At 33.4% G+C, this 12395-nt stretch overlaps 1 protein-coding gene across 1 annotated transcript in view; it reads right to left on the bottom strand.

The window, feature by feature from the left end:
* Nlg3 (Neuroligin 3) overlaps positions 1–12395 on the bottom strand; it is an 82712-nt gene that overhangs the window by 35995 nt on the left and 34322 nt on the right. The gene's annotated exons all lie outside the window — the stretch shown is intronic.

Genomic DNA, 12395 nt, shown 5'->3' on the forward strand with positions numbered 1-12395 from the left:
CCTTTGAATAATATCTCGAAAAGTGCCTTTAGCGGGATTTGTTTTTTGTTCACTATATTATACAAATATTTAATTCGAATGTTTTTTTTTCTCTGTTATTTATAAAACAGTTAAAACTGCATTAAAATCTGTCGCGTCGATGAAAGCTTAGAAAGAGACAGAGGTCTTTATTTTATACTATTTAATGTCTAGGTAATCTGTATTTTAAAACAGGCGAATTATAGAAATGAGAATACAAATTATGGCATTTTTTCTGTAATATTTTTATGTGACTGGCCAGTATTTTAATCCACAGATTGTATCCAATTCATTCTTAAAAACAAATTACTACCTCAGACATTCAAAATTGTCCTGTTATGGTCCCCGCCCACTAATTCGCTTCATGGACTGAAACGACCCTATTTGTTCACAAAGCTGGATCTGCGGATAACCTTTATTGCGACATCAGCTTCCTCTTTATACTATATTTGACCTTCTTCCAACAACACTGTTCTAACTTGGGAAAAGGTCGGGCCTAATTTTTTAATACGTCCAGGGCTTTTAGATTGAGAAAATTTGTTTTTTTTTTTAAAGTCCATTACGGCCCGACGCTGCCAGTGAATGTTATCGTCAAAGCCTTCACAAAAGCTCCATTGAAACCACGTTAACAAAGCGAAGAAGAATTCCTCTGTGACGGAATTTTTAGCCGAAGGGGATGAAAAATATTTAAAGTCGATTTTTAAATAAACTTGATGGTGTTTTATTTTGAACGATGGAAATTCAGTGGAATATTCCTGAAATGAAGTCTTCCACTGAAATCTGTATTTAATCTATATTAATACCGGCTGCACTCACGGCTTTGTTGTATTTTTTTTTTAGTATAAAGTGCCCTATGAGACATCCCAGTTTATATTCTAATCGTGTATCAAATTTCAATGACATCTCCAACCAGTAGACGTTGGGCGATTGAGTATCAAGAAACTTCCTCGCTCACCTCTCATCTCAACATACAAATTTTTATGTGACAGTTTACACGAGTGAATACAATCGTGGACCAATTTTTTATTAAAGTAATAAATAAAGTGTGCAGTAATTTTCACTTAAAAGATTAAATATATTCCTTAATATGTGCAGTGCGGTGTTTGATTGTTTGAAGTTATTTAACTTAGCATTATTCTTTTCCTTTCATCTTGTTGTTATTTTCTCAGCCGTTAAGCATCGGAGCCCAGGGTCCGCTTTCCTACTTTTTCTTCTGGAATTAACACGATCTTCGACATGCTTAATTGCCAGAGCAGTAGTACGCTCCTCCTTAACGTCATCAAGTCAACAATTTTTTTATTTACCTCTTCGTATACGTAAAGTTTGAGCTAGTAATAATTGTTATCCGACAATTGCTTCGTCTACGAACAGACAGAATGTTTCGACATCGGACATTTGAACGACAGAACCCTTCATCTACGAACGAATAGGGGAGACATTCTGTCGGCGAATCGTTCGTACTTGAAGGGTTCTGTCGTTCAAACGTCCGATGTTGAAACATTCTGTCGAAGAATCGTTCGTGGACGAAGCAATTGTCGGAGAACCGTTTCAGACTCATACGACAATTACACTAGAATACTATTGACAATGACAATAAAATAGTTCCAGAATATAACATTCACAAATCTCCTCCAGTCTACTGGAGTCCGAAACTCGCTCATCCATTGGGAAATCTAAGTTGCGAGTCAAACGCGAGTGCAATGAAATTCCGTGCGAATCTAACTTGAGATGCAGTTGGACTGTGTTTATATCCACTGCAATCTATGTATTTTACACGTGGCTTGACTACTATCTTGTGAGAATGAGAAACGAGGTCTTATTACATAGTTTCATTTCGCCTTTAACAGTGAAAACTGATGTGTTTTCTCCGCACACTTGAAGGAAAACCTCTGTTTAATTTTTTTTCAGTACCTATCAGATTTTGTTGAATAATTCAAATTTTGGAACTGTTATGGAGGTAATTGCGACCCCATTAAGAGTTGTGAACGACAAAGACAAAAGAAAATTAAATTTTTCAGTTTTATTTGTAACAAATTAACTAAAGAGCTACCGGACTTATTTTGATGAAATTTAGCGTAGAGATAGACTATACATTCAAGAATATTATAGGCGACCTTTAGTTATGATAAATGGCTGACGAAGTCGAGATCGGCTGTAGGTTTAAAACAAACTGAAGGTTGTGATTTTGAATATTTATTAATTTGATGACAAACAAATAACGAAGATTTTCTGATAGTGAAACTAAAGAGTCATTATAAGAGCTCCTACTTTGTCATCATATTACAAAGCATTTTGTAATTAGATAGGAATAATCCTTTTATCATTTTATATACTGCCTTTATTTAAAATCTTGTTTGTTTGAAGTATTTTTATTGTACAAAGGACACATGTTAAAAGTACTTACACAACAAACAAAGAGAAAGAATATATTTTATTTGCAAAACACGAAAGTTTATACACAAAAAACTTAAAACACTTTGAATCAATATGCCTAACTGAATGGTGTGTAAATATAGTCAGTCGTAACTATACATACTTAAATGAAGAAAAATATATATATAATAGTAGAAATAAAACGTATATGCGTTTGAATTTGAAGAGGCATAATGTTAAACCATCGAAGAGAAGGTAAGCATACAACGGCGGACATATCCTATGATCTTATGATGAATTTTAATCTACAATTTTCGCTTACAGACTAATTTTGATAGGTGTAATCCTATTATTTTTGCTCCAAACAAGGATAATGACAGAAAGATAATGATCTTCAAAGAATTTCTGTTAATTACCCCGGATATAACGAGAGTCTCGCCCTTGCAGATGGTATCTCCCGTGATGGATTGGAAAGAAACGGATAAATCAACGTTTTTTGTTCCTCTCTCGACTCAAGGCACAAGAGAACTTGTTTCTTTTTACACAACTGCCCGAAAAAGAACTCTTATTTTCAGGGCTATTGAATTTAAAATTTATACGTTAACGTACACATTTCCCAAATATCTTGACAAATATCGATGAGTGGGTAGATTCCTTGTGTTATCCCGATATGTCATGTTACGTATTGGTTGAATGCGGTTCTGTTAAGTGTGACTTTTTACAATAAGATAACAATGATTATACACTACTCTCTTAATAGGGGATATTATGCGGCAAGGCCAATTTGCGAAAGGTGCATTTTGCAATAAGGAAATTTGCCAAAGGGACATTGTATAAGGGTATTTTGTGAAAAGGGCGTTATATAAGGAGGTGGTTGAAAGCAGTTGTGTTGTTTTTACAAGCTTTTGTCTAATCTCACTTTAAATTAGGAAAATGACATATTATAATGTATATTGCCATATTTTCTAGTTACCATAAGGCATGGGGCATCTAGCTACATAAGTATAATTTATCAGTCAAAGAACGTACAGTGTACATTCGTTGTTACATACATACTAATAAATTTGAAGAATTTTATGCCATAGCCACGCCGACAGTGATTATATTTTCCAATTTTATTTATTAAACTTATTGGTATATTGCTCTTGGATGTTTATATATAATGTATTTGTTATAAAATATAGTATCGTTGAGTTAGTATCCCGTAACACAAGTCTCGAACTTACTTTGGGGCTAGCTCAATCTGTGTGATTTATCCTAATATATATATTTTATTTGTTTAACAGACGTACCCGAAGTTAATGTAGGAATTACTTTAAAAAATCTCATAATTTCCTAACGTACTCGTAGGTACCTACTGTTTCTGTGACCGGGAGTAACCCAATAAATATTGATATTCAAAACTAATATTATTATCGTCTATAGTAGTTGCTCATGAAACTTTAGATTGGTATTATAATAACAGGTTTCAACCTGTTGAGAGTAAACTTTGCTAAAGCAATATTTAACTAAATTTTGGTATATATACAACATGGAATGGATGTAGGAAAACATATTACATTTCAGTTCAAGTATAATTATGATTACGTTTTAAATTATCAACAGTTTTAAAAAAGGTTTTTAAAACTGTTGATAATTAATCTCTACAGGTATATATAAATAGAAGTCTTTGCCATGCAATAGGACACAAGCCAAGCTAATATTTATAACGTTAATATTTATAAATATAATCTAACTTTATGAAAGTTTGTATAATAACTATATATATTGAACTGCCGCAAATTAAGCAAAAAACATCTTTATCGTGCGGCTTTCTCGTTCTTAACCTATTTCTACTCTAGAATTACTATACAATAATATAAACATCCTAAAAACCAAGTACGCAAGAAAAAAATCTTTAACCCACTTTACCTTAAAACAACATTCAAATGTAAATATAGAGTAATATTATGTAGATCCTTTCACTTATACCCGACCCTAAACCCCTAAGTACTGTGAGATTCCGTCGCAGTGCAAATGGCAGTAATGAGGAGAGCGGGACGGATATACATCACTCAGCTGCTATTGTCGCACTCATTAATGATCTTTTGTGAGAATAGAAAGGGATACGTATACTTTTAATGCACCTGTCATTATTGTGTTTGTGTGTTTCTTGTTTATTTAATGATAGGTAACTCTATATTTGGACTTGTTTGATTCGTCTTAAAGTATTTTAATATATAATATAAATATTAAACTATGTTTTGATAAATTATGTAAGTATATAATCTATTTGGAAAATATAAAACTAATCAGAAATCGATTTCTTCTCATTTTATCGATTCCAGAAACAGCTAGATATTTTTTTCCTGATTCTTGTAAACATCTAAATTACATACACATTACAATTGTTTGGAAGAGATTTTTTCGAAGAGAAACGATTAATATTTATCAATCAGATCGGACATTTCCTTAGAAAAAGGAAATACTAACAATAGTAACAAAGAAAACAAATCCAATATTCCTAGAAGAGCCATCGGGACATTGTTAGAACAATGCGAAACAACGCTCGTTCATGATCGAAAAACTTGCTATATTAACACGCTCAATTCTAGTTCCGAACTAATATGTACCACTTCAGATATATATTGCTTGTCAACTTGTTGAAACAAATTCTGTAATGTGAAGGACATTACAGAATTTCTTTCTAAAGGTTTCTATATTCTACAACATTCATGTGTAGAATATGTACATAAAGAAATGGACATCACATAATTCCACACTGCACTAAGCTTGTATCGCAGGTCTGTTGGATACAATCACAGATTTGGGAGTAACACACCCAGAACCGCAGACAAATATCACAAATGCAAATATTTGCCCGAGCTGGTAATCGAATCCAGGACCTCCTAATGGCGGATGGCCGTGGTGACCTATTTAGTTACTAGAGGTCATCAAACATCAACAGGCATCTATATAGATCGCTCTTTATCTTTGGCCCTGAAATAATTTGCTGAAAATTTGGGAATGGACTAATTTTTCATTGTTTTCTTTGTTTAATTCCCCTTTCTTCGCTGGATCAGCGATCCAAGAGGTTATTGGGACCAAATATTAGATATTTCCGCCTTTCTCCCATTTTATTCTTTTCTTTTTTTATTTCACCCTAATATGTTGGACGGAATACATTAAATGTTTTATTAAAACTAACAAACTTCACTTAATAGACTATTGGCCTAAACCGATTAAAAAAGCAACGAAACAAATTTCCGCATTTTGTACAAGGAACGAATACAACTTAATCTATTGAAATTATATACTGTTTTCAAAACACGATTCTTATTCAATTATCGAATAAAAACAATCAAGTATCTAGAATACTGCCTGTCCTATGTCTGAATATCCATTTCTAAGCCTTCTTTTGCATAGGCCAGCGTGAAAACTTTCAGAAGAGTAATACCGACAGATGTAGCGTATACTATTAATACCTTTTGTAATAATTAGACTTCCTATATTTATATTATATTATTGTTAATTGCGGTGGTGGTGTAATGGTTAAGACGCCCGCCTGTGGATCGAAAAGTCCCAGGCTCGAATCCTACTCGTACCACATGAGTTTGTATAGCAATCTGACTCATGTATAGTAGTTTTCATCGTCCACCGCTTGCGGAATGCGTGAGGAAACCTGCACACTGGTTGATTCTTATCATCTTGTGTGTGAAATGGAGAAGGCAATGGCAAACCACTCCATTAATAATGCCAAGAAAGTTGTTGTGTGTGTTTCATTCCAAGTAATAACTACGACCCTCAGCCATGAGGAATACGACTATGAAGACGAGATTGTTGATTGTATAGTAACATATTTGAGATTGTGAGTACTGAGAGATCACTACCTGAATGTGATACTAACAGTGCAAGTAATTGGTTTTTAGTTGTACGAGTAGTATAACAAGAATAACATGTTATAACTTTTGTTTGTACTCAACACCATTACTTCTGTGTTTACCAATGTACAAATAAATAAATAAATGTCCCTACTCTGTACATATAGAGGTATGTTATTTGCAACATCATTCGACCAAATCCACATAAACATGTAGTTAGATAGTCAAAACAGATTTAACATTATAATTTGATTTACGCTTACCATCCGTCACTAGCAGATAACGTCAGGCGAAGCATTATTCGGATTTACATAATCTACGTTTATATTTTGGAAACTTTTGATATTTTTTGATATTTTTTTTGCATTTGTAGCGTTTTTAACTCGTCACATTTTTTCTGTTTAATAATAAAAATAAATATATATTAGGACAAATCACACAGATCGAGCTAGCCCCGAAGTAAGTTCGAGACATGTGTTATGGGATACTAGCTCAACGATACTACATTGTTTAACTTATACATATATAAAATTCATTTGAAACGTTTACAAAATAGCTTTCGAAATTACTACTAGCCAAAAATCAATACAGTCAAGAATCTGACCAGCATTTTTTTTTCGCAGTAGATAATCTTAAGCTAAGTTCTGCCTCTTCCAAAACTGTTGTTCAAACTGTCCCACTTCCTGAATCAAAATCAAATCGTTTATTCACAAATTAGACCTTCACAGGCACTTTTTCTGACGACCTCGGTGGCGCAGTGGTAAAGTTCTTGCCACTGAACCGAGAGGTCCCGGGTTCGATCCCCGGTCGGGTCATGATGGAAAACGATCTTTTTCTGATTGGCCTGGGTCTTGGATGTTTATCTATATATGTATTTGTTATAAAGTACAGTTAGTATCGTTGAGTTAGTATCCCATAACACAAGTCTCGAACTTACTTTGGGGCTAGATCAATATGTGTGGTTTGTCCTCATTTATTTATTTTCCACGTCATATTCTTAATTAAATAATTATGTACCAAAGCTACAAACTACTAGCATTTCGTCTCAACTTCTGCTGTGAAGAAATTACCAAAGAAACTCACAGTATAGTCCAATAGTGTGTACAGTGTAGGTCCCTATCATGCTAGAAGGGTTCACCTTTCTTTATGCTGCCCCATAGAAGACTTGAATGAGGCCAAAAACAAGGCAACTGCTATTACAACCGAAACCGGTTTAAATGAATATAATTTGTCTGCTATTTGGAGTCGTAAAGAAGTGCTAAAGAAGCAATGGGTAAAATTTTACCCATTGCTCAATTTTTGGTATTTCAGAGAAATGGATTAAACTAAACAGATTTACTATATTCTGCTCTTTAAATATTTCTCTTTGCTTGCTTCACCAACTATGTCATTAGCTATATCGTAGGGATTTACGTGAATTTTCTTGGGAACGCAGACTACAAATAAAAATACCTACTTTGTAGATATACTCAACGTAATGAACTACGGGAAAAGTTTTTTTAATTTTATTTATACGTGTAGTAAGATATATTCGCTAATGTGTTAAATTAACTGAATAAAACAAACAATCTCTGTGAATCCACTTACATATTTAAATATATCGTTTAACATTTCATTCGCTTTCATAGAATTACCGATGAGGGTATTATAAATTCGATGGTTAATCGGATCTGTTTTAAACTCCAATAAATTGCATGACCTCTCTGAAATGAACTGTTGGTAAAATTAATATTGTTTTTCGATTTATTTGAGTCACAACATAACATGTTAATACTTACATCTTTTGTTTTTATCCACACTAAATATTATAAATATGAAAGAATGCCTGTTTCGCTTTCACGGCTAAACCGCTGGACCGATTTTAATGAAATTTGATTCATGTGGTTGTTACCGTTCAAATATGGGCCAATTTTTTTTTTTCAAAATAGAATCATGAAACTTAGGTGTGTGAAAATAAATGCGGGAAAATCCGTGGCAAAAAGCCAGTTAGTTATATTTTTGTCAGGGCTGGATCTGTTTGTTCACTATGTGGCCACAAATCTAAGTATAAAAAAGCGATACACTTCAATATGTATTGCTTTTTTAGACTTCATTGTGTCCTAACTAATATGTAAAACACATTTTTTTAAATTAAAAAAAATATATGTATAAGAGACAGTAAATTTGTTTGCTACCTATTCATGGTCACGGTTATTTCGAGTTTTACCATTAGACCACGACACAGCAGCTCTGTGTGGTCCCGTAATGAATAATCAGATCTATGGACCATTTCAGCAGACAATTTCATACACCACGATGAAAAATCGATCATAATCGAATAACCAATAGAATTAGAACAGAATGCAAGCCTTTCCATTGAGTTTCGATCAGCGACTGACGGTCTGAAAGTGGATTATTTCAAAAGCGATCAGTATCGACTCCCTTTGCTTTCTTCTACATTCAAGAGCCTGCTATTTTGTCATTATTATTTTGATTGAATCTAATTTTTTTTGGCATAATAATTGATGTAGTTTTGGTATAAAATATTAAAAGTTGATTTTTATACAAATAAACACAATATGATGACTCCGTTTGTGTGTGTGTGTGCAGTTGACGACCTCGGTGGCGAAGTGGTAAAGTTCTTGCCACTGAACCGAGAGGTCCCGGGTTCGATCCCCGGTCGGGTCACGATGGAAAATGATCTTTTTCTGATTGGCTCGGGTCTTGGATGTTTATCTATATATATATGTATTTGTTATAAAATATACTGAGTTAGTATCCCATAACACAAGTTTCGAACCTATTTTGGGGCTAGCTCAATCTGTGTGATTTGTTCTAATATATTACACCTTAAGCTCTTTGTGTTATCTGTTTACTACTTTACTACCAGTTCAATAATTTTATTATGTACCTATATCAGAAAAAAAGCCAAGTAGGAGGGAGATGAAATATGGGTAAAAAAGTATTATTTATTAGAAAGGGGTTGAAAATTGCCTTTTGAAAAAATCTAATTTTAGTTAGAGCGTTTCCCTCCATTCGCCGTTATTCATCGAATGCCGATTGAATGCCGAATTTGACCGAATCCTGCACCGATTCTGGCCGATTCAGAACCAGGAACGTGTGTCTCTGGCCAAGATATGCAAATTCCTAATTGATCAGCATAGCGTGGATAAATTATTGCTGCGATTCCAGTTGAATATTCAGTTGCGGTTTTTGTGGACACTCTAGGTTTGGTTGAGATTTACAAGCAATTTTACTTATGCTGATAATTTGGTATTTAAGTGTAGCTATTAAAAGATATTTAATAAAAAAAAAATCCAAAATTGACTTCAAATACATATTTTCTTCTATTTTGATAAAAAGATAATTATAAAAGTATGGAATACTTAAAATTCTTGCATTTAATTTTTTTATGAAATAATAAATACATATGGTGACATATTCAATATTAAATATTCTCTCTTATTCTCTCAATGTTTAAACCAACTCCAAAATCATCAATCCCGATAAAATTAATTACAGCAAAAAAATTGGAGATCCGAGATTAATAAGAAAAAAAAATTCGAGTATACATACATCCTCGAAATCTCATACAATAGTAATATAACAATGTTAAAAAGAAAAGTAAGTACATTCCTAAAATGGCGGTGTAATATAGCACTGTCTTAATGAAAATCGCAGAAAGCGCCCGCGGGCGCATCGCTCCACGTTTATTTAAAGCTAAAAGACTATTTTCGAGGTTGTCCCCGAAACCACACTTCTTTGTGTGGCCCAATTTATAAACCACAGACCATAGAGTTAGTTATAAGTTACAACAAGATATTCAAACATAATGAGTGCAAAGGCGTTATCTAATGCAATTTCTTCCAGCCAACCTTTGGATGGAAAGAGACACAAGTAAACTAAGAGGGTGCATTAAACTTAACAGTATTAAAGCAAGAAATAAAATATTAAAATAAAAAATATATTATATAGGAGAAATATATAAACATACAGACAAGCGTAAATGTTGTTGTTATAGGACAATTAATAAATATTTAATAGATTAAAGAAAACTAATATAATGAGACTTAAGCGGCTCTTAAGACAGACTCAAATTACTACTCTCGTAAATCTCGAAGACATAAAGCGTCGAACCAAATGTCAATATTTTCAATTCATACACCAATAGTTAATTTGATACACAAACCTTTATTAGTATCAAACTATGTAAAATAAAACTAAGTAGGAATAAAAATAAATATTATTCTGCCAAACTAAATTAGCTAGCATTGTGAAATTGTGTTGTAGTAAGATATTAAATAACTATTTGATTGATGAAATATTTAATTTTTTATTTTTGTTTATATATTAGTTGCCATATAACTCACGATTGTTTATTCTAATGCTTTATTTTAATAGCCTATGTTACTCCTAAAACTTGATTTTACAACCGGCCGTCTGCCTGACGTCAACGAGGGGTTTACGCTTATCACTTGTACCGCACGAAAAATCTCCTCGTAGCGTACAGAGCTAACAAAAGCCTGTACAAAATCGTGCAGACGACAGAACGCCTGATATCTGCAGCGCGGGTTTTGGGAGTTTTGCTTTTATTTTAGGTGAGGGATCGCTTCTGTCTTTTATTTTGAAAGGTCAAGAGCGAGACAAAAGTCATTTGGCATTTAAAATACGACTGAACTTTGTATTTGGTAGAGGGGTATAGTTTCTTGGAAGATGGAATTATATAATCATAAATATATATGGATTTTATTTACACAAATTGACTTAGCCCCAAAATAAGTTCGAGACTTGTGTTTTGGTATACTAATTTAACAATAATACGATAAATATATTTTATAATATACACATTACTTATTTATAGATAATCAGCTAAGACTCGGATCAATATGAAAAATATCATTTTTAATGATGACATAATCTGGGATCGAACCCGGGACCTCCAGTGTAGCAGTCAAAATTTATAGTACCTTATTTTCTTTCTTATTACGATATTTTATTTTCTATTTTAATCCCTCGATTGCAAAACATCAACGAGTTAAATAATTTATATCAGCCTACTGATCAGTCGGCGACGAGTTAACATATATCTAACATTCTAATAATATTTCTAAAATTACTAAGAATATGTGACAACTCGTATATCTCTAAGCAGACAAAAAATTAAATTCGCTGTCGAAACCATCAGACGCGCCCCGACTTTCCGTCAAAATTCGCTCGTCTTTTTGTAACCACAGTGACGTGTGTAGAATCCGAGTGACGCGCACTGACAGTCGCCAGAATCCAATTTCCTCACATCGAATATGCAGTGGGGTTTTCGAAAGAGGGATAAAGTTTTTATCAGTAACGACGCTTTTGTTTATAATACCAAGTGTTCCTTCTAGCTGTGCCTGTGCTATGTCACTAAAAAGGGCGTACAAATCGTCGTAAAGTTATAAGATTAAAGGAAGAAAAAAAAGAGAACTTACTCCAAGTAGTAGGCTACTTGGACTAAGTTCTCAGTTCTAAGTTTTACGGCTATTTGTTTAAGCCCTTTTTAGTGACATAACTATCACCTTTTTTGAAAATAATAATGACACGAAAAAATCTGGAACCGAGCGGGAATCAAACCCACGCCCAGCCTCTGCTTCCGGAAAAACTTGTGTGATACCAATATGTACAAAATCAATATATATAAAACCGTTACTGAGTGACTGACTGACAGACAACGTACAGGCTTAGTAACCTGAAATTTTGCATGAAGGTTCCCTGCGGAGTGTAGGTGAGCACTAAGAGAGGATTTCTGGAAATCCTACCCCGAAGGGGGTGAAAAGGGTGAAAAACTTTTATATGAAATTTCTACAATGTTGAAGTTAGTGATATTGACTAAAATACGTTCAACTAAAACTAAGACTAAAACGCGAGCGAAACCGCGGGCAAAAGCCAGTTATAATATATTAAAAAAAAAAACATTGAAATGATGATCATATTTTTTACAATGTCCAAACCATCCTAACCTGAAAATATTCAACTTTTCATTCACTAGTGCTACTTTCATACATAATTAATTGTTCAATACATACTCCATACATCAATCTTCACATATGCATCATTTCATCCGACTTTATTCGTTCTATTTACATCGTGTAAATAGCCTTTTAACGGAGGAAGCTGCTTGATTACATAAGG

The sequence above is a fragment of the Plodia interpunctella genome, chromosome 5, assembly GCF_027563975.2.
Source record: "Plodia interpunctella isolate USDA-ARS_2022_Savannah chromosome 5, ilPloInte3.2, whole genome shotgun sequence".
Taxonomy (NCBI): Eukaryota; Metazoa; Arthropoda; class Insecta; order Lepidoptera; family Pyralidae; genus Plodia; species Plodia interpunctella.